The sequence below is a fragment of the Primulina huaijiensis genome, chromosome 18 (genome assembly GCF_012295235.1).
Source record: "Primulina huaijiensis isolate GDHJ02 chromosome 18, ASM1229523v2, whole genome shotgun sequence".
Classification (NCBI taxonomy): Eukaryota; Viridiplantae; Streptophyta; class Magnoliopsida; order Lamiales; family Gesneriaceae; genus Primulina; species Primulina huaijiensis.
Window position 1 is genome coordinate 11,908,296 of NC_133323.1, and position 6,304 is coordinate 11,914,599.

Here is a 6,304-nt window from a genome sequence, read left to right on the forward strand (position 1 = left end):
CGTCGTGAATTTTCTGAAATGAAATTCTGTTCCACAGCTTTATCAAGAAATGTCAACAAACTGTCATAATAATTATTGATATTCAACAAGCCCACAGGTTTATTATGGATATTAAGTTGTGCCCAAGAAACAGTGTGAAAAATTTCTTCTAATGTACCAAAACCACCTGGTAGTGCGATAAAAGCATCAGAATTTTCAATCATTTTTGTGATTCTTTCATACATAGAAGAAACTTTTAATTCCTCACCAATCGTAACACCTGTAATATTTCCTTCAGCTAAAGCTGTAGGAATAATACCCAAAACCTGACTACCTCCAAGATGAGCAGATGTTGAAACAGATCCCATTAACCCAATATTACCTCCCCCATATACCAAGTGAATTTTTCTCTCAGCCAATATCTTTCCAAGATTATTCGCTGCTTCTACAAACACTTCATTTTTTCCAGGACTCGACCCACAAAATACACAAATATTTTTCAATGATTGTGCAGAGGTTCCAGCCATGTTTTTTTTACTTTCTTCTTTTTTTTCTGCGAAAATAGAGAGAAAGATGAGAGATTTTATAGGGGTAATATGTTATCAGGACAAAACAATGGGTCACAGATGTAAACAAAATAAACAGTAAAAACAATAATGACACACATGCATGTAAACAGTAGTGTGATTGTGGCCCACAATTTTCCTCTGGTTTTAAGTCCAGAAACGGCTTCAACGCCTTCTATGAGTCGAAGATATGCTTCCCTTTCAATTTTCTTATAAATTGCCAAATATGGTCTTTTTCAGTCGGATTCCCAAGACTATGACGCTCATCTTGGAATTGTTTCCATAAACGGAGAAGTTCAATATGCACATGTCCACTAGAATGCGTCTCAATAGTCAATAAGATGTTATCTAAAGATTCCTTACTCAGCCCATTCTTAATGAAACCAATTTTATCTTCTCTGTTATTGGAAACACATCCCAAAGATCTGCATCGTTTGTCACAAGTCCATCTTGCACACTTATGACAAACCCCTAAACTTTTGGCCCTTCGTTTTTTCGCATAAGTGCTTTTTCCTAATCCAGGCAAATACCGAATGAGCAATGATTGTGGAACTTCTCCTCTTAATCGGACCTTAGCTTCTTTTACAAGACGAATATCTTCTGGAATTCCTTTTTGCATTAGCAATCTCAATCTTTCACACCTTCCTGCATAAATTTTTCTTAGAACATTTTCAGAAACAGAGGGAAAATATTTACAAATTTTTGAGACAATTTCATCCATTTTGAAAAGAAAAGAAATGATTTTTTTTTATTTTTTGTATCAGCAATTATGGGAAACTGATTAAACCGACTATGAGAGTCACGGAGTACCGTTATCCGCCATTTAATCGGGAAAATAAAAAGATTAAGGAAACCTGAAATAAAAACAAACAAAATTAAATACAACACAAAAAAAAAATCAAGGATCAGAAAGGGAAATAAACTCTTCTTGAAAGATTTCATTTTTCAAAAATGGTTTAATCCTTTGTCCATTCACTTTAAAAACATCACCATTTTTAGGATTTTCAATATCCACAGCTCCATAAGTATACACATGCTTTACAACATATGGGCATGTCCATCTTGATCGTAATTTTCTTGGGAATATGTGAAATCGAGAATTATAAAGCAAAACTTTTTTACCAATCTCAAAAGATTTTCTAAGAATTGTTTTATCATGAAATGATTTGATTTTTGCTTTATAAATCCTTGAATTCTCATACGCGTCATTTCTGAGTTCATCAAGTTCATTAAGTTGCAATTTACGCAATTTGTTGGCATCATCCATGCTTGAATTTAAAGTTTTGATCGCTCAATAAGCTTTTTGTTCCAATTCCACAGGCAAATGACAATGTTTTCCATAAACCAACCTATAGGGAGACATATTCAATGATGTTTTAAAAGCTGTTCGATATGCCCAAAGTGCATCATTAAGTCGCAGAGACCAATCTTTTCTATTTGAGTTAACAGTTTTTTCCAAAATTTGCTTTATCTCCCTATTAGCTAATTCAACTTGTCCATTTGTTTGAGGATGATAAGGAGTAGTTACTTTGTGAGTAATACCATATTTTTTCATTAATGAAGCAAATGGTTTATTAACAAAGTGAGTTCCCCCATCACTTATCATGGCTCGAGGAATTCCAAATCTACTAAAAATATTTTCTTTTAAAAATTTGATGACGATTTTATGATCATTTGTTCGACATGGAATTGCCTCTATCCATTTGGAAACATAATCAACTGCAACTAAAATATACAAGTATCCAAACGACGGTGGAAAAGGTCCCATAAAATCTATTCCCCAACAATCAAAGATTTCAATTTCAATAATAGGATTCAAAGGCATCATGTTTCTTTTTGAAATCGCACCCAATTTTTGACAATTTTCACAGATCTTGCAGATTTCGTGGGTGTCTTTAAACAAAGTGGGCCAATAAAATCCACACTGCAAGATTTTTGCAGCTGTTTTCTTTGAAGAAAAATGTCCTCCGCATGCTTCTGAATGACAAAATTTAATGACACTACTTACCTCATTGTCGGGTATGCAACGTCGAAAAATTTGATCCGGACAATACTTGAACAGATACGGATCATCCCAATAAAAGTTTTTTACCTCATTCAAAAATTTTCTTTTATCTTGAGAACTCCATTGCGGTGGCATTTTTCCTGTCACAAGAAAATTTACTATGTTAGCAAACCAAGGTGTAGTAGTAACTGAAAATAGATGTTCATCAGGAAAATTATCGTTAATTGGTGTCATTTCACAAGATGATCCTGTTACTAGTCTCGATAAATGATCGGCTACGACATTCTCGGTTCCTTTTTTATCTTTGATCACAATGTCAAATTCTTGGAGCAACAAAATCCATCGTATCAGTCGTGGCTTTGCATCCTGTTTGGTCAACAAATATCTAATAGCAGAATGATCAGTAAACACGATAGTTGTTGATCCAATCAAATAAGAACGAAATTTATCTAATGCAAATATTACAGCAAGTAGTTCTTTTTCAGTTGTGGAGTAATTCATTTGAGCATTGTTTAAAGTTCTACTTGCATAATATATCACATAAGGCTTACCGTTTCTTCTTTGACCCAATACTGCACCGACTGCATAATCACTCGCATCGCACATGATTTCAAATGGTAAAGACCAATCAGGAGGTTGCATGATAGGAGCTGATGTTAAATGTCGAATGATTTTATCAAAAGCATTTTGACATTCTTGAGTCCACTCAAATGCACTGTCTTTTGTTAAGAGGTTACAAATGGGTTTAGAGATTAAACTAAAGTCCTTTATAAACCTCCTATAAAATCCAGCATGTCCCAAAAATGAGCGAATTTCTTTAATGGTTTTTGGAGGGGGTAAATTGGCAATGACATCAACTTTTGCTTTATCAACTTCAATTCCATGAGATGACACGACATGTCCCAAAACAATTCCAGAAGTAATCATGTAATGACATTTTTCCCAATTTAAAATAAGACCTTTTTCCTCGCATCTTTTTAAAACTTTTTCCAAATTTTCAAGACAATTATCAAATGTATTCCCAAAGACAGTTAAATCATCCATGAAAATTTCCAAACAATTTTCAACCATGTCGCAAAAAATGCTTAGCATACATCTTTGAAATGTTGCTGGGGCATTGCATAATCCAAATGGCATCCTTCTAAATGCAAATGTTCCAAAAGGACATGTGAATGTAGTTTTATCTTGATCTTCGAGTGCAATGGGAATTTGATAATAACCTGAATATCCATCAAGAAAACAGTAGTATGGATGACCTGCTACTCTTTCTAAAATTTGATCCAAAAATGGTAATGGAAAATGATCTTTTCTAGTGGCGTCATTTAATTTTCTATAATCAATACACATCCGCCAACTAGATGGGACTCGACTTGTTAACAATTCACCTTTTTCATTTTTTATCACTGTGATGCCAGATTTTTTCGGAACTACTTGTGTTGGGCTTACCCACTTACTATCAGAAATAGGGTAGATAATCCCAACATCAAGTAGTTTGAGAACTTCAGTTTTCACAACATCTTTCATGTGTGGATTTAATCTCCTTTGTGGTTGTTGAGATGTTTTTGCATTTTCTTCTAAGTGAATTTTGTGAGTGCAAATTAGTGGATTAATGCCCTTGAGATCTTTTAGTGTCCAACCAATTGCATTTTTATGTCTTTTAAGCATATCAACTAATTTACCTTCTTCATCACTTGCTAGTTTGGAAGAAATTACCACCGGATATGTTTCATCTTCTCCAAGAAATGCATACTTCAATTCTTCTGGCAAGGGTTTTAACTCCAATATGGGTGGTTCGTCTTTGTTCTCATATTTTGCATCAAATTCTTTCTCTGATCCTGGTAACGAGTGATACCTGATAAAATCATCAAGATCAATTTCAATATTTTCTTTAACAGTTTCAATTGAACAAATATCTAATTGATCACGAGTACTCCCTTCTTGAATGTTTTCTTCCACAAGAGTTTCAATAAGATTTTCATCTTCACTTTCATCTCCTTTGTCATGTGGTTGCTTACAAAGATTAAACACATTAAGCTCCAAGGTCATGTTACCAAATGACAACTTCATTATTCCATTCCTGCAATTTATAAGAGCATTAGAAGTTGCTAAAAATGGACGACCTAAAATTACAGGAATTGCATTACAAGCTTCGATAGGTTGTGTATCTAAAACTATGAAATCGACAGGATATACAAAGTTATCAACTTGGACCAACACGTCTTCTACCATACCTCTTGGCACTTTAACAGATCTATCAGCGAGTAAAAGTGTTACCGAAGTAGTTTCTAACTCGCCTAGATTGAGTTCTTGATAAACTGAATATGGAAGTAAATTCACACTAGCTCCAAGGTCAAGCAAGGCTTTTTTAATCTTTCGTTCTCCAATAATACAAGAAATAGTAGGACAACCAGGGTCTTTGTATTTCAAAGCATTATTATTTTGAATGATTGCACTTACTTGTTTGGCTAAAATGCTTTCTTTTTCACATTCAATTTTCTTTTCACAGTTTACAAGTCTTTCAAAAATTTGGCGTATGATGGTACCTGTTTTATTGCATCTAATAAAGTAATATTAACTTTTACTTGTTTAAAAATATCATATATATCAGAATTCAAATTTGATTTTTTTTGTATTTTTCAATGCATGAGGGAATGGCGATGACACTATCTGTTGAACCTCCTCTTCGCTAGTTATGGGTTCCACTTCCTTACCCTTTGGAGTTGATTTATCATCATCTTCACAAGGTTCAAGAATGGATTTTTCCACAACCTTACCACTTCGAAGGGTAATAACAGATTTTACCTGATCCATCGATTGAGTTCCAGATGTTCCAGTTTGTGAATGATGATCCTTGGGATTAGGCTGTGGTTGTGAAGGAAATTTACCTTTTTCATTAACATTAAGTGCAGATGCAAATTTAGCAAGAGTATCTTTCAAATCTGTCATGGTTTGAGCAGTTTAAGTATTGATAGACTCTTGCTTTGCAATGAAAGAATTCAATATATCTTCCAAATTCCTTTTAGGTGGAGGAACATAATGTGCATAATTTTGAAAATTTTGTTGATTTTGGAAATGTGGTTGTGAAAATTGTGAAGCATTATCATTCCTCAAACTAAAATTTGGATGATTTCGCCAACCTGGATTGTAACTTTGAGAAAATGGTTCAAAATTTGGCCTTTTGAGATTGTTTAAAACATTGGCTTGTTCATGGAGACATTCTTTAAAAGAAGGCAAAGTGGGACAATCTTTTGTAGAATGATCACTTGTATCACAGATGTGACATGCAATTTCTTGAACAGATTTTAATTGACCATTCTTTTTCAATTCAAGTGCCTCAACTTTTCTTGCCAAAGAGGTAAATCTAGCTTGAAGATCATGTTCATCTTTGAGAGTGTACATACCTCCACCAGATGTAGGAGATTGAATCTTGTTTGATGGTTCGATTGTACCTATAGTGTCCCAATTTTGAGCATTTTCAGCTAATGAATCGAGATACTCAATTGCCTCATTTGGATCTTTATCTTCAAATGTTCCATTACACATAAATTCAACCATTTGCCTATCTTTAGGTGTTAAGCCTTCATAAAATTGAGAAACAACTCTCCAAATTTCAAAACCATGATGTGGACAAAGATTAAGCAATTCTTTATATCTATCCCAACACTGATAAAAAGTTTCTCCTTGTTTTTGAGTGAAAGTGATGATTTGCCTTTTGAAAGAATTTGTTCTATGAGATGGAAAAAACTTTTTCAAA